Source organism: Salmo salar, chromosome ssa11, assembly GCF_905237065.1.
Source record: "Salmo salar chromosome ssa11, Ssal_v3.1, whole genome shotgun sequence".
NCBI lineage: Eukaryota > Metazoa > Chordata > Actinopteri > Salmoniformes > Salmonidae > Salmo > Salmo salar.
The window spans coordinates 53,564,715-53,591,378 of NC_059452.1; the positions used below are offsets into that span (position 1 = coordinate 53,564,715).

The 26,664-nt window shown below is 47.8% G+C and overlaps 1 pseudogene; it reads left to right on the forward strand.

The window, feature by feature from the left end:
- Positions 1-26,664, forward strand: part of LOC106562802 (ATP-binding cassette sub-family C member 12-like) — an 88,665-nt pseudogene that overhangs the window by 9,719 nt on the left and 52,282 nt on the right.

The window sequence follows — 26,664 nt, forward strand, 5'->3', positions numbered from 1 at the left end:
CAACATAATCTCTAGTCACGTTTGAAAGGTCTCTATAGGCTACACAATGTATACACACAGTACCTGTCAAAAGTTTGGACAAACCTACTCATTCAAGGATTTGTCTTTATTTTTTTTTACTATTTTCTACATTGTAGAATAATAGTGAAGACATCAAAACTATGAAATAACACACATGGAATCATGTAGTAACCTAAAAATTGTTAAACAAATTCAAATATATTTTAGATTCTTCAAAGTAGCCGCCCTTTGCCTTGATGACAGCTTTGCACACTCTTGGCATTCTCTCAACCAGCTTCACCTGGAATGCTTTTTCAACGGTGTTGAAGGAGTTCCCACATATGCTGAGCTCTAGTTGGCTGCTTTTCCAACTCATCCCAAACCATCTCAATTGGGTTGAAGTTGGGTGATTGTGGAGGCCAGGTCATCTGATGCAGCACTCCATCACTCTCCTTCTTGGTCAAATAGCCCTTACACAGCCTGGAGGTGTGTTGGGTCATTGTCCTGTTGAAAAACAAATGATAGTCCCACTATGCGCAAACCAGATGAGATGGCTTATCACTTCAGAATGCTGTGGTAGCCATGCTGGTTAAGTGTGCCTTGAATTCTAACTAAATCACAGACAGTGTCACCAATAAAGCACCCCCACACCATCACACCTCCTCCATGCTTCACAGTGGGAACCACACATGCAGAGATCATCCGTTCACCTACTCTGCGTCTCACAAAGACACGGCGTTTGGAACCAAAAATCTCAAATTTGGACTCATCAGACCAAAGGACAGATTTCCGCTGGTCTAATGTCCATTGCTTGTGTTTCTTGGCACAAGCAAGTCTCTTCTTCTCATTGGTGTCCTTTAGTAGTGGTTTCTTTGCAGCAATTCAACCATGAAGGTCTGATTTCATGCAGTGTCCTCTAAACAGTTGATGTTGACATGTGTCTGTCACTTTGATGTAATGTCCTTAAAACAAGTCAAAATGAGGCTCAGTAGTGTGTGTGGCCTCCACGTGCCTGTATGACCTCCCTACAATGCCTGGGCATGCTCCTGATGAGGTAATGATGGTCTCCTGAGGGATCTCCTCCCAGACCTGGACTAAAGCATCCGCCAACTCCTGGACAGTCTGTGGTGCAACGTGGCGTTGGTGGATGGAGCGAGACATGATGTCCCAGATGTGCTCAATTGAATTCAGGTCTGGGGAACGGGCGGGCCAGTCCATAGCATCAATGCCTTCCTCTTGCAGGAACTGCTGACACACTCCAGCCACATGAGGTCTAGCATTGTCTTGCATTAGGAGGAACCCAGGGCCAACCGCACCAGCATATGGTCTCACAAGGGGTCAGAGGATCTCATCTCGGTACCTAATGGCAGTCAGGCTACCTCTGGCGAGCACATGGAGGGCTGTGCGGCCCCCCAAAGAAATGCCACCCCACACCATGACTGACCCACCGCCAAACCGGTCATGTTGGAGGATGTTGCAGGCAGCAGAACTTTCTCCATGGCGTCTCCAGACTCTGTCACGTCTGTCACGTGCTCAGTGTGAACCTGCTTTCATCTGTGAAGAGCACAGGGTGCCAGTGGCGAATTTGCCAATCTTGGTGTTCTCTGGCAAATGCCAAACGTCCTGCACGGTGTTGGGCTGTAAGCACAACCCCCACCTGTGGATGTCGGGCCCTCATACCACCCTCATGGAGTCTGTTTCTAACCGTTTGAGCAGACACATGCACATTTGTGGCCTGCTGGAGGTCCTTTTGCAGGGCTCTGGCAGTGCTTCTCCTGCTCCTCCTTGCACAAAGGCGGAGGTAGCGGTCCTGCTGCTGGGTTGTTGCCCTCCTACGGCCTCCTCCATGTCTCCTGATGTACTGGCCTGTCTCCGGGTAGCGCCTCCATGCTCTGGACACTACGCTGACAGACACAGCAAACCTTCTTGCCACCGCTCGCATTGATGTGCCATCCTGGATGAGCTGCACTACCTGAGCCACTTGTGTGGGTTTTAGACTCCGTCTCATGCTACCACTAGAGTGAAAGCACCGCCAGCATTCAAAAGTGACCAAAACATCAGCCAGGAAGCATAGGAACTGAGAAGTGGTCTGTGGTCCCCACCTGCAGAACCACTCCTTTATTGGGGGTGTCTTGCTAATTGCCTATAATTTCCACCTGTTGTCTATTCCATTTGCACAACAGCATGTGAAATGTATTGTCAATCAGTGTTGCTTCCTAAGTGGACAGTTTAATTTCACAGAAGTGTGATTGACTTGGAGTTACATTGTGTTGTTTAAGTGTTCCCTTTATTTTTTGGAGCAGTGTATATCTCACTCTATAACCTATTGATTTAAGACTAAGTGTTGGAAGGGTGTAGTTGTCATAGTTGTCGTAGGATGAAAGAGCGGACCAAAGTGCAGCGTGTGTGTCGTTCCACATTTTATTTACACTGTGAAACTTTGCAATACATACAAATAAACTAAAGAACAAAAAAAAAAACGTGACGCAGAGGTGAAACATACACTACTCAAAAAAACAATCTCCCACAAACCCAGGTGGGAAAACCCCCTACTTAAGTATGATCTCCAATTAGAGACAATGAGGACCAGCTGCCTCTAATTGGAGATCATCCCAAACAAAACCAACATAGAAATACAAAACTAGAACAACCCAACATAGAAATACAAAACATAGAAGAAGAAAAACCCTGTCATGCCCTTACCTACTCTACCATAGAAAATAACATCTTTCTATGGTCAGGATGTGACATTACCCCCCATCCCCTACTGTCTATGGTGGCTCTGGTGCAGTACACATAACCTTCCCATCCCTCGAACCTTCCCATCCCTGCAGTACACATAATCTTCCCATCCCTCGGATCCTCCAACAGAGGAGGCGGCTCCGGTTCGGGGCGTAACCCCCGCTCCGCCCGCTGATCCCTCCGCTTTTGAGTCACCGGACTGTGGATCATCACCGGAGGTTCTGGACTGCCGACCGCCGCTGGAGACTCCAGACTGGGGGACGTCGCTGGAGGCTCCGGACTGCGGGCCCTCTCAGAAGGTTCCGGACTGCGGGCCCTCTCAGGAGGTTCCGGACTACGGGCCGTCTCAGGAGGTTCTGGACTGCCGACCGCCGCTGGAGACTCCGGACTGGGTGATGTCGCTGGAGGCTCCAGTCTGGGGGATGTCGCTGGAGGCTCCAGACTGTGGGCCCTCTCAGGAGGTTCCGGATTGTGGGCCTTCTCAGGAGGTTCCGGACTGGGTACCGTCGCTGCAGGCTCCATGCCATGGATCACCACTGGAGGCTTCATGCCATGAATCATCCCTACACTCTAAATTCCAAGCATCTGCCTCTAACCCTAGGAAGCTCTTTGCCACCTTCTCCTCCCTCCTGAATCCTCTCCCCCTCCCCCCCTCCTCCCTCTCTGCGGATGACTTCGTCAACCATTTTGAAAAGAAGGTTGACGACATCCGATCCTCGTTTGCTAAGTCAAACGACACTGCTGGTCCTGCTCACACTGCCCTACCCGGTGCTTTGACCTCTTTCTCCCTTTCTCTCCAGATGAAATCTCGCGTCTTGTGACGGCCGGCCGCCCAACAACCTGCCCACTTGACCCTATCCCCTCCTCTCTTCTCCAGACCATTTCCGGAGACCTTCTCCCTTACCTCACCTCGCTCATCAACTCATCCTTGACCGCTGGCTACGTCCCTTCCGTCTTCAAGAGAGCGAGAGTTGCACCCCTTCTGAAAAAACCTACAATCGATCCCTCCGATGTCAACAACTACAGACCAGTATCCCTTCTTTCTTTTCTCTCCAAAACTCTTGAACGTGCCGTCCTTGGCCAGCTCTCCTGCTATCTCTCTCAGAATGACCTTCTTGATACAAATCAGTCAGGTTTCAAGACTGGTCATTCAACTGAGACTGCTCTTCTCTGTGTCACGGAGGCTCTCCGCACTGCTAAAGCTAACTCTCTCTCCTCTGCTCTCATCCTTCTAGACCTATCAGCTGCCTTTGATACTGTGAACCATCAGCTCCTCCTCTCCACCCTCTCCGAGTTGGGTATCTCCGGCGCGGCCCACGCTTGGATTGCGTCCTACCTGACAGGTCTCTCCTACCAGGTGGCGTGGCGAGAATCTGTCTCCGCACCACGTGTTCTCACCACTGGTGTCCCCCAGGACTCTGTTCTAGGCCCTCTCCTATTCTCGCTATACACCAAGTCACTTGGCTCTGTCATATCCTCACATGGTCTCTCCTATCATTGCTATGCAGACGACACACAATTAATCTTCTCCTTTCCCCCTTCTGATAACCAGGTGGCGAATCGCATCTCTGCATGTCTGGCAGACATATCAGTGTGGATGACGGATCACCACCTCAAGCTGAACCTCGGCAAGACGGAGCTGCTCTTCCTCCCGGGGAAGGACTGCCCGTTCCATGATCTCGCCATCACGGTTGACAACTCCCTTGTGTCCTCCTCCCAGAGTGCTAAGAACCTTGGCGTGACCCTGGACAACACCCTGTCGTTCTCCACTAACATCAAGGCGGTGACCCGATCCTGTAGGTTCATGCTCTACAACATTCGCAGAGTACGACCCTGCCTCACACAGGAAGCGGCGCAGGTCCTAATCCAGGCACTTGTCATCTCCCGTCTGGATTACTGCAACTCGCTGTTGGCTGGGCTCCCTGCCTGTGCCATTAAACCCCTACAACTCATCCAGAATGCCGCAGCCTGTCTGGTGTTCAACCTTCCCAAGTTCTCTCACGTCACCCCGCTCCTCCGCTCTCTCCACTGGCTTCCAGTTGAAGCTCGCATCCGCTACAAGACCATGGTGCTTGCCTACGGAGCTGTGAGGGGAACGGCACCTCCGTACCTTCAGGCTCTGATCAGGCCCTACACCCAAACAAGGGCACTGCGTTCATCCACCTCTGGCCTGCTCGCCTCCCTACCTCTGAGGAAGCACAGTTCCTGCTCAGCCCAGTCAAAACTGTTCGCTGCTCTGGCACCCCAATGGTGGAACAAGCTCCCTCACGACGCCAGGACAGCGGAGTCAATCACCACCTTCCGGAGACACCTGAAACCCCACCTCTTTAAGGAATACCTGGGATAGGATAAAGTAATCCTTCTACCCCCCCCCCTTAAAAGATTTAGATGCACTATTGTAAAGTGGTTGTTCCACTGGATATCATAAGGTGAATGCACCAATTTGTAAGTCGCTCTGGATAAGAGCATCTGCTAAATGACTTAAATGTAAATGTACAGGCTCCGGGCCATGGATCATCACTGGAGGCTTCTTACGTGGAGCCGGAACAGGTCTCACCGGACTGTGGAACGTCGTTGGAAGGTCTGGACTGGGGGACGTCGCCGGAAGCTCTGGACTGGGAACTGTCGCCGGAGGCCTGATGCATGTGGGTGGCACAGGAGGCGCCAGACTGGTGACACGCACCTCAGGGCCAGTACGAGGAGCAGGCACAGGGCGTACCAGGCTGGATAGACTCACTGGAGGCCGGGTACGTGAGGCAGCCACAGGATATACTTTTTCAAAATTGTAATAGATTTATTTTAGGGAGGGGGGGTCAACTTTATTTCCAAGTACATATAGTTTACTCAAGAGCAGTTTTTCATTTTTACGTTAAATAGTTAATGTTGGTAATCATTCTGCAAGCAGGACAGCACAGTCGGGAGGAGAAGCTTGATTTCCAAAAGTTCCAAGTGGTCAAAACCATGTCTTAGTGTCACGATTCCCACCGACGGTGGCGCCCCCTACTGCTCGGGTGGCGCTCGGCGGTCGTCGTCACCGGCCTATTAGCTACCACTGATTCCCTTTTTTGGTTTTCCCTTGTTTTGGTTTTGTGCACCTGTGTTTAGTTTGGTTAATTAGCGGGGCTATTTAATTTAGCTGGTCCGCTTCCGTGTTGTGCGGGATTATTTCGTTACTGACGGCGCATGTTCGTGTCGGCGCTGTTTTACGCCGTATGTGTTTTCTCCCCTGGTTTGGGAATATTTGTTTTGTGTGTGAGCGTACATTAAATACACCACTACCCTGTGCTCGCTGCTTCCTATGCCTCATTCCTTCACCACGACTACCAAGCCATTACAATTAGCTATAATTCATTAGGTATGTCTTAGCTATAATTCATTAGGTATGTCTTAGCTATAATTCATTAGGTATGTCTTAGCAATAATTCATTAGGTATGTCTTAGCTATAATTCATTAGGTATGTCTTAGCTATAATTCATTAGGTATGTCTTAGCTATAATTCATTAGATATGTCTTAGCTAAAATTCATTAGGTATGTCTTAGCTATAATTCATTAGGTATGTCTTAGCTATAATTCATTAGGTATGTCTTAGCTATAATTCATTAGGTATGTCTTAGCTACAATTCATTAGGTATGTCTTAGCTATAATTCATTAGGTATGTCTTAGCTATAATTAATTAGGTATATCTTAGCTATAATTCATTAGATATGTCTTAGCTATAATTCATTAGGTATGTCTTAGCTATAATTCATTAGGTATGTCTTAGCTATAAATCATTTGGAATGTCTTAGCTATAATTCATTAGGTATGTCTTAGCTATAATTCATTAGGTATGTCTTAGCTATAATTCATTAGGTATGTCTTAGCTATAATTCACATAGGTATGTCTTAGCTATAATTCACATAGGTATGTCTTAGCTATAATTCATTAGATATGTCTTAGCTAAAATTCATTAGGTATGTATTAGCTATAATTCATTAGGTATGTCTTAGCTATAATTCATTAGGTATGTCTTAGCTACAATTCATTAGGTATGTCTTAGCTATAATTCATTAGGTATGTCTTAGCTATAATTCATTAGGTATGTCTTAGCTATAATTCATTTGGTATATCTTAGCTATAATTCATTACATATGTATTAGCTATAATTCATTAGGTATGTCTTAGCTATAATTCATTAGGTATGTCTTAGCTATAATTCATTAGGTATGTCTTAGCTATAATTCACATAGGTATGTCTTAGCTGTAATTCATTAGGTATGTCTTAGCTATAATTCATTAGATATGTCTTAGCTAAAATTCATTAGGTATGTCTTAGCTACAATTCATTAGGTATGTCTTAGCTATAATTCATTAGGCATGTCTTAGCTACAATTCATTAGGTATGTCTTAGCTATAATTCATTAGGTATGTCTTAGCTATAATTCATTAGGTATGTCTTAGCTATAATTCATTTGGTATGTCTTAGCTGTAATTAATTAGGTATGTCCTAGCTATAATTCATTTGGTATGTCTTAGCTATAATTCATTAGGTATGTCTTAGCTATAATTCATTAGGTATGTCTTAGCTATAATTAATTTGGTATATCTTAGCTATAATTCATTAGTTATGTCTTAGCTATAATTCATTAGGTATGTCTAAGCTATAATTCATTAGGTATGTCTTAGCTATAATTCATTTGGTATGTCTTAGCTGTAATTCATTAGGTATGTCCTAGCTATAATTCATTTGGTATGTCTTAGCTATAATTCATTAGGTATGTATTAGCTATAATTCATTATGTATGTCTTAGCTATAATTCATTAGGTATGTCTTAGCTACAATTCATTAGGTATGTCTTAGCTATAATTCATTAGGTATGTCTTAGCTATAATTCATTAGGTATGTCTTAGCTATAATTAATTTGGTATATCTTAGCTATAATTCATTAGATATGTCTTAGCTATAATTCATTAAGTATGTCTTAGCTATAATTCATTAGGTATGTCTTAGTTATAATTCATTAGGTATGTCTTAGCTATAATTCACATAGGTATGTCTTAGCTATAATTCATTAGGTATGTCTTAGCTATAATTCATTAGATATGTCTTAGCTAAAATTCATTAGGTATGTATTAGCTATAATTCATTAGGTATGTCTTAGCTATAATTCATTAGGTATGTCTTAGCTACAATTCATTAGGTATGTCTTAGCTATAATTCATTAGGTATGTCTTAGCTATAATTCATTAGGTATGTCTTAGCTATAATTCATTTGGTATGTCTTAGCTGTAATTCATTAGGTATGTCCTAGCTATAATTCATTTGGTATGTCTTAGCTATAATTCATTAGGTATGTCTTAGCTATAATTCATTAGGTATGTCTTAGCTATAATTCATTAGGTATGTCTTAGCTGTAATTCACATAGGTATGTCTTAGCTATAATTCATTAGGTATGTCTTAGCTATAATTCATTAGATATGTCTTAGCTAAAATTCATTAGGTATGTATTAGCTATAATTCATTAGGTATGTCTTAGCTATAATTCATTAGGTATGTCTTAGCTGTAATTCATTAGGTATGTCTTAGCTATAATTCATTAGGTATGTCTTAGCTATAATTCATTAGGTATGTCTTAGCTATAATTCATTAGGTATGGCTTAGCTATAATTCATTTGGTATGTCTTAGCTATAATTCATTAGGTAGGTCTTAGCTCTAATTCATTAGGTATGTCTTAGCTACAAGTATGACAATATCCATGGCCATTTGCATGACAATGAGTCATTACCCCAAATTCCATAATCGTCACAGCCCTACGACAGAAGACCTCTGCACAAGCTAACCTTTGAGTCGCCATCAAGTTCAGTGATAGGCACGGGACTGTCTGACTAGAGCACAGGAGTCAAGGTTTCCATAACATATAAAGCGTTAGGATTTAGTTTCAGTGGCTACTCTACAAACTGCTGCTCTCTCCTTTCCTCTCCACAGCCAAGGTATTGTTCTTTAGTTCTTTCTCATGTTCTTTAAAGCTAAGACAATGTTATGAGGAGGCCTCGACCTCCTCCTCCTTGTCCTCGTCCTCCTCTGATCAAAGCTAAACCAGGACAATATGACAGTAACTGCTTGATCCTGCCAAGCTAAACACAGTCTGATCTTTGGTTGTATTTGCTAGTCTGTTACTGGATTCTCCACACACACACACGGTAATACTATTATTTACTTTATTGTGACTTTGTAAAACATTTTTTTGTTGTTGTTGTTGTTTTTTTAAATAAGTTGTAAAAGAAATGACTAGTGGAACATTAAAAAAAATAAAAATTACCTTTAAAAAAAAAAAAGTTAAACATGAAAGGAAGTTAGTCCGCTCTTCATGACAGTGTGGTTTTGTCACAAGTTGAATGGTTTTATATGAAGTGTGTTTTTTTTATTTTTGTTATCTTACGGGTTATCAGGCAGTTGTAAATAGATCGATGTCTGTGTAGCGAGCTATTGTCAACACACTCTTATGAACACATCCCGGGTTAGATAATGTATATGTTGCCGCCGTGGGAACACAACTGGACTGACTTTACCGCTAACAACAGACTGGTGTGGTAGGTAGGGATGTTATTGCAGTCGTTATTCTCTATAGCAGGACTCTCCAACCCCCCCTCTGTTCCTAGAGAGATACCCTCCTGTCTAGGAACAGGGTTGGAGAGCCCTGTTCTATACCGCGGTCGTTGAAGTAGGTGTAACTGTATTTATTATTATTATTATTTATTTATTTATATTATCTTATATTACATATTTATATTATTATTATTTATTTATTTATATTATCTTATATTACATATTTATATTATTATTATTATTATTTATATTATCTTATATTACATATTCATATTCATATTCATATTCATATTTATTTATATTATCTTATATTACATATTCATATTCATATTATTATTATTATTTATTTATATTATCTTATATTACATATTTATATTATTATTATTATTTATTTATATTATCTTATATTACATATTTATATTATTATTATTATTATTTATTTATTATCTATTTAAATAGATTTTTGAGGACATGTTTAACAGTGAGGAAATCAGAGGAGGAGACAGGGAAGTGGGAGAAACATCTGGAAGGGATGACACAGGGATTGAAATCACTAGTGGGGGGTAATACGTATGTAACATGTCATGGGAGTGTTACCTCTGGTGGGGGGTAATATGTGACATGTCATGGGAGTGTTACCTCTGGTGGGGGGTAATATGTAACATGTCATGGGAGTGTTACCTCTGGTGGGGGGTAATATGTAACATGTCATGGGAGTTTTACCTCTGGTGGCTCTGTACAGCCATTTGGTGTTACAGGATTATTTTCTGTCTGTTCTTTTATCCCTCAGACACAATGAATGTTTACCGAACATCAGAGAAGGAGATCATTTCAGGGCTGTCTTACGTAAATCCACTTAATCTCCTTCACCACCACCTCTCTCTCTCTCTCTCTCTCTCTCTCTCTCTCTCTCTCTTGCTCTCTGTCTCTGTCTCTGTCTCTCTCTGTCTCTCTCTCTCTCTCTCTCTCTCTCTCTCTCTACCTCTCTCTCTTTCTACCTCTCTCTCTCTTTTTCTCTCTCTCTCTCCCTGTCTCTCTCTCTCTCTATCTCTCCCTCTCTCTCTTTCTCTTTCTCTCTCTCTCTTTCTCTCTCTCTCCTTTTTTTCTCTCTCTCTCTCTCTCTCTCTCTCGCTCTTTCAAAGTGCTTTATTGACATGGGAAACATATGTTAACATTGCCAAAGCAAGTGAAGTAGATAATAAACAAAAGTGAAATAAACAATAAAAATGAACAGTAACATTACAGTCACGTGTCAAAGGAATAGACACATTTCAAATGTCGTATTGTGGTTATATACAGGGTTACAGTTATGTGCAAATAGTTAAAGTACAAAAGGGAAGAAAAAACAACAATTCCAAATAACTTCACAGATCTTCATTGTAAAGGGTTTTAACACTGTTTTCCATGCTTGTTCAATGAACCATAAACAATAAATGAACATGCACCTGTGGAACGGTCGTTATGACAAACAGCTTACAGACGGTTAGCAGTTAAGGTCACACTCGGCTACGCATGCCTCTGCCTAATGTCAATATGCCTCGTCCATTGCTGTCCTGGTTAGTGATTACTGTCTTATTTCACTGTAAAGCCTCTAACCCTGCTCGATATGCCTTAGCTAAGACTTTAGTTCCACCTCCCACACATGCGGTGACATCACCTGGTTTAAATGATGTTTCTAGAGACAATATCTCTCTCATCATCACTCAATGCCTAGGTTTACCTCCACTGTATTCACATCCTACCATACCTTTGTCTGTACATTATGCCTTGAATCTATTATATCGCTCCCAGAAACCTGCTCCTTTTACTCTCTGTTCTGAACGTACTAGACGACCAGCTCTTATAGCCTTTAGCCGTACCCTTATTGTCACGCCCTGACCAGGTGAACTCTTCTATTTTGGTCAGGGTGTGGCATTTCTATAGTTTATTTTCTATGTTTTTGGTATAGCCTTGCTTTGGGGCGTATTTCTATGTTGGGTTCTGTCGATTCCCAATCAGAGACAGCTGTCACTAGTTGCCTCTGATTGGGGAATCATATTTAAGTTCCTTTTCCCCCCACGATGTTTGTGGGTTGTTGTCTCTTTTTGTTGGAGCAGTAGCGATACGTTTATTCTCTGTTTTGACCGTGTTATTTCAGTCTGTAATAAATAACATGAGTTCACTCCCAGCTGCGCCTTGGTCCACTTCTTCCTACCTGCACGACGATCGTTACAGAACAACCCACCAAACCAGGACCAAGCAGCGGGAGGAAAAGGAGCGCGAGAGATGGGCTCGCGAGGGAAAGGAGTTCTGGACCTGGGAGGAGATCATGTCGGGGAAAGGACCCTGGCGGAAGGATTCCCAGGTCGAGGAGGTGATGCCAGCCGGTGGAAGGAGTCGCAGGCGGCGGTCGAGGAGGCCCGGAAGACACCCCCAATAATTTTTTTGGGGGGGGCTAATGGGGTGGTCCGGAAGGGCAGAGGAAGAGCCCAGACCACTGCTCTCGTGGGGGATAACGGCGAAGGAGGAGGCAGAGATGTGGCAGGTCCTGGAGGACCTGCGTAGGGACAGCGTGGAGGAAGAGCCTTGGGTGGCAGAAGTGCGCACGGTATCGCCAGTGCGCCTGCACAGCCCAGTGCGCTCTGTGCCAGCGCCCCACATTTGCCGGGCTAGGGGGAGTGTTCAGCGAGGACGTGTTGTGCCGGCTCAGCGCTCCTGGCCTCCGGTGCCCCTTCTCGGTCCGATGTATCCTGCGCTGAGGACGCGCACTGTGTCTCCGGTACGGCTACACAGCCCAGTGCGTTCTGTGCCAGCGCTCCACACTTGCCAGGCTAAGGTGGGTGTTGAGCCAGAACGGGTGATGTCAGCTGTGCACTCCAGACCTCCAGTGCGCCTCCTCGGTCCAGGATATCCGGCGCCGCTTATGCGCACTGTGTCGCCGGTGTGCGGCCCCAGTCTAGTCCGGCCCGTCCCTGCTCCCCGCACCAGGTTAGTGGTGCGTGTCCCCAGTCCTGTCCGGCCCGTCCCTGCTCCCCGCACCAGGTTAGGGGTGCGTGTCCACAGTCCTGTCCGGCCCATCCCTGCTCCCCGCACCAAGCCAGTGGTGCGTGTCCCCAGTCCTGTCCGGCCCATCCCTGCTCCCCGCACCAGGTTAGTGGTGCGCGTCCCCAGTCCAGTCCGGCCCGTCCCTGCTCCCCGCACCAAGCCAGTGGTGTGTGCCCCCAGTCCAGTCCGGCCCGTCCCTGCTCCCCGCACCAGGTTAGTGGTGCGTGTCCCCAGTCCTGTCCGGCCCGTCCCTGCTCCCCGCACCAAGCCAGTGGTGTGTGCCCCCAGTCCAGTCCGGCCCGTCCCTGCTCCCCGCACCAGGTTAGTGGTGCGTGTCCACAGTCCTGTCCGGCCCATCCCGGCTCCCCGCACCAAGCCGGTGGTGCGTGTCCCCAGTCCAGTCCGGCCCGTCCCTGCTCCCCGCACCAGGTTGGTGGTGCGTGTCCCCGGTCCTGTCCGGCCCGTCCCTGTTCCCCGCACCAGGCCCACGGCGCGTGTCCACAGTCCGGCACGGCCTGTGTCCGGTCCACCGGTGACCAGTCCTGTTCCGGTCGGCGGCTCCGCTCCGGAGCCTGAGCATGCCGCTCCACAGTGGTCCAGTCCGGGCCAGAGGGGTAGGGCTAGGGTGGAGGAAGGGGGAGAAACACGCCCGGGGCCAGAGCCTCCACCGAGGGTGAGGCGCCCACCCGGGTCCCCCCCCCAATAGACTTTAGGTTGGTGCGCCGGGAGTACGCACCATTGGAGGGGGGGTACTGTCACGCCCTGACCAGGTGAACTCTTCTATTTTGGTCAGGGTGTGGCATTTCTATAGTTTATTTTCTATGTTTTTGGTATAGCCTTGCTTTGGGGCGTATTTCTATGTTGGGTTCTGGCGATTCCCAATCAGAGACAGCTGTCACTAGTTGCCTCTGATTGGGGAATCATATTTAAGTTCCTTTTCCCCCCACGATGTTTGTGGGTTGTTGTCTCTTTTTGTTGGAGCAGTAGCGATACGTTTATTCTCTGTTTTGACCGTTTTATTTCAGTCTGTAATAAATAACATGAGTTCGCTCCCAGCTGCGCCTTGGTCCACTTCTTCCTTCCTGCACGACGATCGTTACACTTATCCTACTCCTCCTCTGTTCCTCTGGTGATGTAGAGGTTAATCCAGGTCCTGTAGTGCTTAGCTCCACTCCCACTCCCCAGGTGCTCTCATTTGTTGACTTCTGTAACCGTAAAAGCCTTGGTTTCATGCATGTTAACATTAGAAGTTTGTTTTACTCACTACTTTAGCACACTCTGCCAAACCAGATGTCTTAGCCATGTCTGAATCCTGACTTAGGAAAACCACCAAAAACCCTGAAATATCCATCCCTAACTATAACATTTTCCGCCAAAATAGAACTGCTAAAGGGGGCGGAGTTGCAATCTACTGCAGAGATAGCCTGCAGAGTTCTGTCTTACCAGGTCTGTACCCAAACAATTCGAGCTTCTACTTTTAAAAATCCACCTTTCCAAGTCTCTCACCATTGCTGCTTGCTATAGACCACCCTCTTACCCCAGCTGTGCCCTGGACACCATATGTGAATTGATTGCCCCCCATCTATCTTCAGAGCTCGTGCTGCTAGGTGACCTAAACTGGGACATGCTTAACACCCCGGCCATCCTACAATCTAAGCTTGATGCCCTCAATCTCACACAAATTATCAATGAACCTACTAGGTACAACCCCAAATCTGTAAACACGGGCACCCTCATAGATATCATCCTAACCAATTTTCCCCCCTTCAAACGACCACTCCTCATCACTGTCAAACGCTCCCTAAAACACTTCAGCGAGCAGGCCTTTCTAATCGACCTGGCCGGGGTATCCTGGAACGACATTGACCTCATCCCGTCAGTAGATGATGCCTGGCTATTCTTTAAAAGTGCCTTCCTCACCATCTTAAACAAGCATGCTCCATTCAAAAAATGTAGAACTAGGAATAGATATAGTCATTGGTTCACTCCAACTCCAGAACTGTCTGCCCTTGACCAGCACAAAAACATCCTGTGGTGTTCTGCATTAGCATCGAATAGCCCCCGTGATATGCAACTTTTCAGGGAAGTTAGGAACCAATATACACAGGCAGTTAGGAAAGCTAAGGCTAGCTTTATCAAACAGAAATTTGCATCCTGTAGCAGAAACTCAAAAAAGTTCTGGGACACTGTAAAGTCCATGGAGAATAAGAGCACCTCCTCCCAGCTGCCCACTGCTCTGAGGCTAGGAAACACTGTCACCACCGATAAATCCACGATAATTGAGAATTTCAATAAGCATTTTTCTACGGCTGGCCATGCTTTCCACCTGGCTACCCCTACCCCGGTCAACAGCCCTGCACCCCCCACAACAACTCGCCCAAGCCTCCCCCATTTCTCCTTCACCCAAATCCAGATGGCTGATGTTCTGAAAGAGCTGCAAAATCTGGATCCCTACAAATCACCTGGGCTAGACAATCTGGACACTCTCTTTCTAAAATGATCTGCCAAAATTGTTGCAACCCCTATTACTAGCCTGTTCAACCTCTCTTTCGTATCGTCTGAGATTCCCAAAGATTGAAAAGCTGCCGCAGTCATCCCCCTCTTCAAAGGGGAGACACTCTAGACCCAAACTGCTACAGACCTATATCTATCCTACCCTGCCTTTCTAAGGTCTTCAAAAGCCAAGTTAACAAACAGATTACCGACCATTTCGAATCCCACCGTACCTTCTCCACTATGCAATCTGGTTTCAGAGCTGGTCATGGGTGCACCTCAGCTACACTCAAGGTCCTAAACGATATCATAACCGCCATCGATAAGAGACAGTACTATGCAGCTGTATTCATCGACATGGCCAAGGCTTTCGACTCTGTCAATCACCACATTCTTATCGGCAGACTCAACAGCCTTGGTTTCTCAAATGACTGCCTCACCTGGTTCACCAACTACTTCTCAGATAGAGTTCAGTGTGTCAAATCAGAAGGCCTGTTGTCTGGACCTCTGGCAGTCTCTATGGGGGTGCCACAGGGTTCAATTCTCGGACCGACTCTCTTCTCTGTATACATCAATGATGTCGCTCTTGCTGCTGGTGATTCTCTGATCCACCTCTACGCAGACGACACCATTCTGTATACTTCTAGCTCCTCTTTAGACACTGTGTTAACTAACCTCCAGACGAGCTTCAATGCCATACAACTCTCCTTCCGTGGTCTCCAACTGCTCCTAAATACAAGTAAAACTAAATGCATGCTCTTCAACCGATCGCTGCCTGCACCTGCCCACCTTTCCAGCATCACTACTCTGGACGGTTCTGACTTAGAATATGTGGACAACTACAAATACCTAGGAGTCTGGTTAGACTGTAAACTCTCCTTCCAGACTCACATTAAGCATCTCCAATCCAAAATTAAATCTAGAATCGGCTTCCTATTTCGCAACAAAGCATCCTTCACTCATGCTGCCAAACATACCCTTGTAAAACTGACCATCCTAATGATCCTCGACTTCGGCGATGTCATTTACAAAATAGCCTCCAACACTCTAATCAACAAATTGGCTGCAGTCTATCACAGTGCCATCCTTTCTGTCACCAAAGCCCCATATACTACCCACCACTGCGACCTGTACGCTCTCGTTGGCTGGCCCTCACTTCATACTCGTCGCCAAACCCACTGGCTCCAGGTCATCTACAAGTCTTTGCTAGGTAAAGCTCCGCCTTATCTCAGCTCACTGGTCACCATAGCAGCACCCACCCATAGCACGCGCTCCAGCAGGTATATTTCACTGGTCATCCCCAAATCCAACACCTCCTTTGGCCGCCTTTCCTTCAAATGACTGGAACGAACTGCAAAAATCCCTGAAGCTAGAGACTCATATTTCTTTAAGCATCAGCTGTCAGAGCAGCTCACAGATCACTGCACCTGTACATAGCCCATCTATAAACAGCCCATCTATCTACCTCATCCCCATACTGTATTTATTTATTTATTTATTTTGCTCCTTTGCACCCCAGTATCTCTACTTGCACATTCATCTTCTGCACATCTATCACTCCAGTGTTTAATTGCTATATTGTAATTATTTCACCACTATGGCCTATTTATTGCCTTACCTCCCTTATCTTACCTCATTTGCACACACTGTGTATATAGACTTTTTCTACTGTATTACTGATTGTATGTTTGTTTATTCCATGTGTAACTCTGTGTTGTTGTATGTGTCGAACTGCTTTGCTTTATCTTGGCCAGGTCGCAGTTGTAAATGAGAACTTGTTCTCAACTTGCCTACCTGGTTAAATAAAGGTGTTTTTTTTTTTTTTTTTAAATAAACAGTTATGAAAACTTAGGACATTAAAGAGGCCTTTCTACTGACTCTGAAAAACACCAAAAGATAGATGCCCAGGGTCCCTGCTCATCTGCGTGAACGTGCCTTAGGCATGCTGCAAGGAGGTATGAGGACTGCAGATGTGGCCAGGGCAATAAATTGCAATGTCCGTACTGTGAGACGCCTAAGACATCGCTACAGGGAGACAGGACGGACAGCTGATGGTCCTTGCAGTGGCAGACCACGTGTAACAACACCTGCACAGGATCGGTACATCCGAACATCACACCCTGAGGGACAGGTACAGGATGGCAACAACAACTCCCTGAGTTACACCAGGAACGCACAATCCCTCCATCAGAGCTCAGACTTTCCGCAACAATGTCGCCTATGTGCACAAACCCACCGTCGCTGGACCAGACAGGACTGGCAAAAAGGGCTCTTCACTGACGAGTCGCGTTTTTGTCTCACCAGGGGTGATGGTCGGATTCGCGTTTATCGTCGATGGAATGAGTGTTACACCGAGGCTTGTACTCTGGAGTGGGATGGATTTGGAGGTGGAGGGTCCATCATGGTCTGGGGCAGTGTGTCACAGCATCATTGGACTGAGCTTGTTGTCATTGCAGGCAATCTCAATGCTGTGCATTACAGGGAAGACTTCCTCCTCCCTCATGTGGTACCCTTCCTGCAGGCTCATCCTGACATGACCCTCCAGCATGACAGTGCCACCAGCCATACTGCTCATTCTGTGTATGAAGACAGGAATGTCAGTGTTCTGCCATGGCCAGCGAAGAGCCCGGATCTTAATCCCATTGAGCATGTCTGGGACCTGTTGAATTGAACGGTGAGGGCTAGGGCCATTCCCCCCAGAAATGTCCGGGAACTTGCAGGTGGCTTGGTGGAAGAGTGGGGAAACATCTCACAGCAAGAACTGGCATATCTGGTGTAGTCCATGAGAAGGAGATGCACTGCAGTACTTAATGCAGCTGGTGGCCACACCAGATATTGACTGTTACTTTTGATTTTGATCCCCCCTTTGTTCAGGGACACATTGTTCCATTTCTGTTAGTCACATGTCTGTGGAACTTGTTCAGTTTATGTCTCAGTTGTTGAATCTTGTTATGTTCATACAAATATTTACACATGTTAAGTTTGCTGAAAATAAACGCAGTTGACAGTGAGAGGACGTTTCAGTGTGGATCAATTGGTAGAGCATTGTGTTTGCAACGCCAGGGTTGTGGGTTCGATTCCCACAGGGGACCAGTACACACACACAAAAAAAAAAAAAAATGTATGAAATGTATTCACTACTGTAAGTCGCTCTGGATAAGAGCGTCTGCTGAAGGACTAAAATGTAAAAGTGTTTCTTTTTTTGCTGAGTTTATATGTGTACCTACCATAGGAGTCCCCTAGAAGCCTACCATTGACTATGTACATACCCAGCGTAGTCGTGTCTAGGGGGGCATATGGGGGAGAGAATAATGTAATCTCCTGTAATCTCCTGGTTTGTCCCCCTGTGTGCTGAGAGTGTCAGGTTCTTGTCCGGTTCTGGCATTTAGGTCGCCACAGACTAGTACATGTCCCTGGGCCTGGAAATGGTTGATCTCCCCCTCTAGGATAGAGAAGCTGTGATTGTTAAAGTATGGGGATTCTATTGGGGGGATATAGGTAGTACGAATGAGGACATTTTTCTCTGTTGAGATAATTTCCTTATTAATTTCTAGCCAGATGTAAAATGTTCCTGTTTTGAATTTGATAGTGGGTTAGGTCTGCTCTATGCCAAATTAGCATACCGCCTGAGTCTCTTCACTGTTTTACACCTGGTAGTTTGGTGGATCAGACTACCAGCTCTCTGTAACCTAGAGGGCAACCAGTGGGTCCATCTCCTCTATACCACCCACCTGGTAGTGTGGTGGATGGGACTACCAGCTCTCTGTAACCTAGAGGACAACCAGTGGGTCCGTCTCCTCTATACCACCCACCTGATAGTTTGGTGGATGGGACTACCAGCTCTCTGTAACCTAGAGGACAACCAGTGGGTCCGTCTCCTCTATACCATGTTTCTTGTAGGATGATAATGTCTGGACCATTACAGTAGGTGTGAGCAGAGCTTGTTGAGCATCTGATACATACCTTTTAGGTCGCAGGATGGGGGTTGGGCGGGTTTATTAGTGGGGGTTGGGTCTGTCTCAGGATGGGGGCTTGGGTGGGTTTATTAGTGGGGGTTGGGTCTGTCTCAGGATGGGGGCTTGGGTGGGTTTATTAGTGGGGGTTGGGTCTGTCTCAGGATGGGGCTTGGGCAGGTGTATTAGTGGGGGTTGGGCCTGTCTCAGGATGGGTCTTGGGTGGGTTTATTAGTGGGGGTTGGGTCTGTCTCAGGATGGGGCTTGGGTGGGTTTATTAGTGGGGGTTGGGTCTGTCTCAGGATGGGGCTTGGGTGGGTTTATTAGTGGGGGTTGGGTCTGTCTCAGGATGGGGCTTGGGTGGGTTTATTAGTGGGGGTTGGGTCTGTCTCAGGATGGGGCTTGAGTGTGTTTATTAGTGGGGGTTGGGTCTGTCTCAGGATGGGGCTTGGGCAGGTGTATTAGTGGGGGTTGGGCCTGGTGGGGGTTGGTCCTGTTGCAGGATGGGGTTTGGGCTGGTGTATTAGTGGGGGTTGGGACTGGTGGGGGTTGGTCCTGGTGGGGGTTGGTCCTGTTGCAGGATGGGGTTTGGGCTGGTGTATTAGTGGGGGTTGGGCCTTGTGGGGGTTGGTCCTGGTGGGGGTTGGTCCTGTTGCAGGATGGGGTTTGGGCTGGTGTAGGGGTGGGTTTGTTTGGGTGGGTCTCAGCTGGTTGGGGTTTGGCTGGTGATGCTGTGGTCTTGGTGTAGTGGTGTGGGTTCTCTCGGTGCAGGTCCTTCTGGGGGGGGGAGGTCTTTGCAGGTCTGGGAGGGTGTCTCGCTGGTCTAGGCCTCAGGGCCCTGAGGCACAGTCCAGGGAAATGCTTGCATTCACCCACTGTATGGTAGCAGGGTGGAAGTCTTTTCGTGGTAGCAGGGTGGATGTAATCACTTGTGCGTTGGGGGAAAGTAGAAGAAGCTTTTTCAATCGCTCCCTTTCCTGCTGGGGCCTCAGGTCATTTGTGCCCCTTATGGTGTGGCTGGGGGACCCTAGTCTGTCCTCTGACAACAGCTCCAGGACCTAGTGTTTGTCCTCTGACAACAGCTCCAGGGCCTAGTGTTTGTCCTCTGACAACAGCTCCAGGGCCTAGTGTCTGTCCTCTGACAACAGCTCCAGGACCTAGTGTCTGTCCTCTGACAACAGCTCCAGGGCCTAGTGTTTGTCCTCTGACAACACCTCCAGGACCTAGTGTTTGTCCTCTTACAACAGCTCCAGGGCCTAGTGTTTGTCCTCTGACAACAGCTCCAGGACCTAGTGTCTGTCCTCTGACAACAGCTCCAGGGCCTAGTGTCTGTCCACTAACAACAGCTCCAGGACCTAGTGTCTGTCCTCTGACAACAGCTCCAGGGCCTAGTGTTTGTCCTCTGACAACAGCTCCAGGGCCTAGTGTTTGTCCTCTGACAACAGCTCCAGGGCCTAGTGTTTGTCATCTGACAACAGCTCCAGGACCTAGTGTCTGTCCTCTGACAACACCTCCAGGGCATGTCTAGTGTTTGCGCACCAGAGTTTAGCCACTTTGTGTTTGGGAAAAAGTTTATTCTCTTGAATATATTTGCCATTTGATTCCATCTCTGTCTCTCTTTCTCTCTTCCATCTTGTTTCCCTGTGGTCTTTCTCTCTCTCTCTCTCCCTCTCTCTCTGCCATCTTGTTTCCCTGTGGTCTTTCTCTCTCTTTCTCTCTGCCATCTTGTTTCCCTGTGGTCTTTCTCTCTCTGCCTTCTTGTTTCCCTGTGGTCTTTCTCTCTCTGCCATCTTGTTTCCCTGTGGTCTTTCTCTCTCTCTCTCTCTCTGCCATCTTGTTTCCCTGTGGTTGTTGTTGTCTTTGATTCTGCCATTGAAGCTTGGGGTACATATGTCCCCTCCTTGGTTACGGTACACTCTTTGACGGTACATTTGATATAAAGGCTTGTTATAATTGTCTCTCTCCCCCCTTTCTCCGTGTACAGAGGAAAAGAAGTGACAGTCTTATATGGAATTGTGAATCTAATGCCACCATGGAGATGAATCCAGAGGGTCTACCGTCCCTGGACTACAGAGAAGAGGACCCCCCTCCCAACAAATACATCAAGTACCACACCAGCTTGCAGAACATGATCCCATTCCGCTTCTCAAACAGGTAGGTCCCAACTACACACCCCTACCCCCTAATAACCCTACCCCCTAACCCCTACCCCCTAATAACCCTACACCCTAACCCCTACCCCCTAATAACCCTACCCCCTACCCTCTAATAACCCTACCCCTAATAACCCTACCCCCTACCCCCTAATAACCCTTCCCCTAATAACCCTACCCCCTACCCCCTAATAACCCTACCCCCTACCCCCTAATAACCCTACCCCTAATAACCCTACCCCTACCCCCTAATAACCCTACCCCTAGTAACCCTACCCCTAATAACCCTACCCCCTACCCCCTAATAACTCTACCCCTAATAACCCTACCCCTAATAACCCTACCCCTAACCCCTACCCCTAATAACCCTACCCCTAATAACCCTACCCCCTACCCCTAATAACCCTACCCCTACCCCCTAATAACTCTACCCCTAATAACCCTACCCCTAATAACTCTACCCCTAACCCCTATCCCCTACTCCCTAATAACCCTACCCCTAATCCCTACCCCTAATAACCCTAATAAACCTACCCCCTACCCCTAATAACCCTACCCCCTACCCCCTAATAATCCTAACCCCTAACCCCTACCCCTAATAACCCTACCCCTTAACCCCTAGCCCCTAATAACCCTACCCCCTAACCCCTAACCCCTAATAACCCTACCCCTAACCCCTACCCCTAATAACCCTACCCTCTAACCATAATAACACTAACCCCTAAACATAATAACCCTAACCATAATAACTAATCCATGACCATAATAACCCTAACCCATAATAACCCATAATAACCCTAGCCCATAATAACCCTAACCCATAATAACCCATAATAACCCTAGCCCATAATAACCCTAATCCATAATACCCCTATCCCATAATAACCCTAACCCATAATAACCCTAATCCCTACCCCTAATAACCCCTACCCCTACACCCTAATAACCCTACCCCCTAACCCTTAAGAAATAAAAAAAATTAAAATAATGTATGAAATGTATGCATTCACTACTGTAAGTCACTCTGGATAAGAGTGTCTGCTAAATGACTAAAATGTAAATGTAAATGATAATAACCCTAACCCATAATAACCCATAATAACCCTAACCCATAATAACCCTAGCCCATAATAACCCTACCCCCTAACCCATAATAACCCATAATAACCCCACCCATAATAACCCTAGCCCATAATAACCCTAACCCATAATAACCCTGATCCATAATAACCCTAACCTGTAATAACCCTAACCCATAATAACCCTAACCCATAATAACCCTAACCCATAATAACCCTGGCCCATAATAACCCTGTCCCATAATAACCCTAACCCATAATAACCCTTGCCCATAATAACCCTAACCCATAATAACCCTTGCCTATAATAACCCTAACCCATAATAACCCTAGCCCATAATAACTCTAACCTCTATCAGTGGATTACATTATGGATAGATGTTCAACAGAATGCTCTGTAAATCCTATGATTCCCCCCAGTGCTGCAGCTATAATGTTAGATGTATTCCTGATGTCCAACAGAATGCTCTGTAAATCCTATGATTCCCCCCAGTGCTGCAGCTGTAATGTTAGATGTATTCGTGATGTCCAACAGAATGCTCTGTAAATCCTATGATTCCCCCCCTAGTGCTGCAGCTGTAATGTTAGATGTATTCCTGATGTTCGCTGATGTTGTCTGTTTCTGTCCAGGTCCAACCCCATGGACGATGCGAGCTTCTTCTCCTTCACCTCGTTTGCCTGGATGACTCCCATGATGTGGAGCCTGTTCAGGAACCGTCTGGACAAGAGCTCCCTGTCTCTGTCTTCTCATGATGGGGCCGACACCAATGGGAAAAGGTGGGACTCATTAGGAATGTTAACCCAAGTTAGCGCGCTAAGCTAATGCCTAGGTATTGTCTGTCAATGGTGAAAAGGTGGGAGTCATTATGTTAAAGGTGTTATCTGTAAGAGTTTAGTGAGATCTTCAGGTTTCAGACAGGGTTAGTCCACTGGGTTAAATCCTAGGTGTTATCTGTAAGAGTTAGTCCACTGGGTTAGTCCACTGAGTTAGTCCACTGGGTTAGTCCACTGGATTAATCCACTGGGTTAGTCCACTGGGTTAGTCCACTGGGTTAGTCCACTGAGTTAGTCCACTGGGTTAGTCCACTGGGTTAGTCCACTGAGTTAGTCCACTGGGTTAGTCCACTGGGTTAGTCCACTGAGTTAGTCCACTGGGTTAGTCCACTGGGTTAGTCCACTGAGTTAGTCCACTGGGTTAGTCCACTGGGTTAATCCACTGGGTTAGTCCACTGGGTTAGTCCACTGGGTTAATCATCATAAACATGTGACGTCAGATCTTCAGGTTTCAGACAGGGTTAGTCCACTGGGTTAAATCCTAGGTGTTATCTGTAAGAGTTAGTCCACTGGGTTAGTCCACTGGGTTAGTCCACTGAGTTAGTCCACTGGGTTAGTCCACTGGGTTAATCCACTGGGTTAGTCCACTGGGTTAGTCCACTGGGTTAGTCCACTGGGTTAATCCACTGGGTTAGTCCACTGGGTGTCACGGCTGTCTAGGACCAGTGGAGATGTGGAATCAGGAGCAGGAGACAGAGGGCCGGAGCAACTGTGTTTTAATAATATTAGTAACACGCAATAGCCGTAGGGCACCAGGCGCGTGGCGAAGTCTGCCAGGGGAAAAACACCTTCCCAAAATAAGCGCACTGGAAACAAAAAGCGCACGGGGCGCAGCCCGGCAATAATAATCGACAATAACAATTTACAATCACAACTGTCCTGAGTGGACAATAAACAATCCCGCACGAGAACCCCAACTGAAAATACACACTAAATAACCCCCCACTAATGACAAACACAACACAGGTGCGAGATAGACAGACAGACAAAACCAAAAGACACAGAAACAACGATCGGTGGCAGCTAATAGGCCGTCGACGACGACCGCCGAGCGCCGCCCGACCGAGGAGGGGCGCCACCTTTGTTAGATACTGTGACAGTACCCCTCCCCTGACGGCCCGGAGGGCGAGGCGCCGGCCGATCCGGACGGCGACGGTGGAATTCTTGTAGCATAGGTGGATCTAGAATGTCCGCCGCCGGAACCCAGCACCTCTCCTCCGGACCGTACCCCTCCCAGTCCACGAGGTACTGCAGGCCCCTGACTCGACGTCGGGGTTCCAGGATGGCTCGGACTGTGTACGCCAGGGCCCCCCCGATGTCCAGGGGGGGGCGGGGGGACCTCCAGCACCTCATCGTCCTGCAGTGGACCAGCTACCACCGGCCTGAGGAGAGACACATGAAACGAGGGGTTAATACGGTAATATGAAGGGAGTTGTAACCTGTAACACACCTCGTTTATCCTCCTCAGGACTTTGAACGGCCCCACAAACCGCGGACCCAGCTTCCGGCAGGGCAGGCGGAGAGGCAGGTTCCGGGTCGAGAGCCAGACTCTGTCCCCCGGATTATACACGGGGGCGTCACTGCGGTGGCGGTCAGCGCTCTCCTTGTGACGTTCACCAGCCCTCCTTAGGCACTCCTGTACACCATTCCAGGTCTCCTGAGAGCGCTTCACCCATGCCTCCACCGCAGGAGCCTCCGTCTGGCTCTGTTGCCATGGCACCAGGACCGGCTGATACCCCAATACCACCTGGAAGGGTGATAGGTTGGTAGAGGAGTGGCGCTGAGAGTTCTGGGCCATCTCGGCCCATGGCACGAACTGCGCCCACTCCCCTGGCCGGTCCCGGCAATACGACCGCAGGAACCTGCCCAGATCCTGGTTAATGCGCTCCACCTGCCCATTACTCTCGGGGTGGAACCCCGAGGTCAAGCTGACCGAGACCCCCAGCCTCTCCATAAACGATCTCCACACCCTGGACGTGAACTGGGGACCCCGATCAGATACGATGTCCTCGTCATCCCCTTCAGGCCCCGCACTGTCCGTTCCACCCAGGATGACCCGAGGAGGGTAGAGCGTGGGACCATCGGATCAGGCGATCGCGAACACCAAGCGGAACGTATTTCAGGCCCACGGGACATTGAGGAGTGGGTTCTGACCGACCCGCCCGCTCGATGTCCGCATCCACCTCCCATACCACCGGTGCCACCAGACAGGAGGTGGGGAGTATGGGAGTGGGATCGATGGTCCGCTCCTCGGTGTCGTAGAGACGCGACAGTGCGTCAGCCTTCCGGTTCCGGGAACCTGGAATGTACGAGAGGGTAAAGTGAAACCTCGTAAAAACATGGCCCACCTTGCCTGACGGGGATTAAGCCTCCTCGCTGCCCGAATATACTCCAGGTTACGGTGGTCGGTCCAGATGAGAAAAGGGTGACGTGCCCCTCAAGCCAATGTCTCCACACCGTCAAAGCCCTGACCACGGCTAACAGCTCCCGGTCCCCCACATCATAGTTGCGCTCCGCCGGGCTCAGCTTCTTAGAAAAGAAGGCACATGGGCGGAGCTTCGGAGGAACGCCCGAGCGCTGCGATAGCACAGCTCCTACCCCAGCCTCGGACGCGTCCACCTCCACTATGAATGGCAAGGAGGGGTCCGGATGCACCAGGACAGGTGCATTGGTAAACAGAACCTTCAGACGATGGAAGGCTCTGTCCGCCTCTGCTGACCATCGTAGCCGCACCGGCCCCCCTTCATCAGTGAGGTAATGGGAGCCGCCACCTGGCCAAAAACCCCGGATAAACCTCCGATAATAATTAGCGAACCCCAAGAACCGCTGCACCTCCTTCACAGTGGTTGGGGTTGGCCAATTACGCACAGCCGTCACGCGGTCACACTCCACCTCTACCCCCGAGGTGGAAATGCGATATCCTAGAAATGAGACGGCTCGTTTGAAGAACTCGCATTTCTCAGCCTTGACGTATAGGTTATGCTCCAGCAGCCGCCCAAGCACTTTACGCACGAGGGACACATGCTCGGCGCGTGTGGCGGGGCAAATCAGGATGTCATCGATGTACACCACCACACTCTGCCCGAGCATGTCCCGAAGGACCTCGTCCACAAAGGATTGGAAGACAGCGGGAGCGTTCTTTAACCCATACGGCATGACGAGGTACTCATAATGGCCCGATGTGGTACTAAATGCGGTTTTCCACTCGTCTCCATCTCGGATACGCACCAGGTTATATGCGCTCCTGAGATCTAATTTTGTGAAGAAGCGCACCCCGTGAAATGACTCCACTGCCGTAGCAATGAGCGGTAGCGGGTAACTGAAACCCACTGTGATAGCATTTAGACCTCTATAGTCAATGCACGGGCGCAGACCTCCCTCCTTCTTCTTCACGAAAAAAAAAGCTTGAGGAGACGGGGGACTTAGATGGCCGAATGTATCCCTGTCTCAAGGACTCAGTGACGTATGTATCCATAGCCACTGTCTCCTCCTGAGACAGAGGATACACGTGACTCCTAGGAAGAACCGCGTCGGCCTGGAGGTTTATCGCACAATCCCCTCGTCGATGGGGGGGTAATAGAGTCGCCTTCGTCTTACTGAAGGCGATAGCCAAATCGGCATACTCTGAGGGAATGTGCACGGTGGAGACTTGGTCTGGACTCTCCACCGTAGTCGCACCGATGGAAACTCCTATGCACCTACCTGAGCACTCCCTCGACCACCCCGTAAGAGCCCTCTGTCTCCACGAAATCTGCGGGTTGTGCGTGGCTAGCCAGGGGATTACCAGGACCACC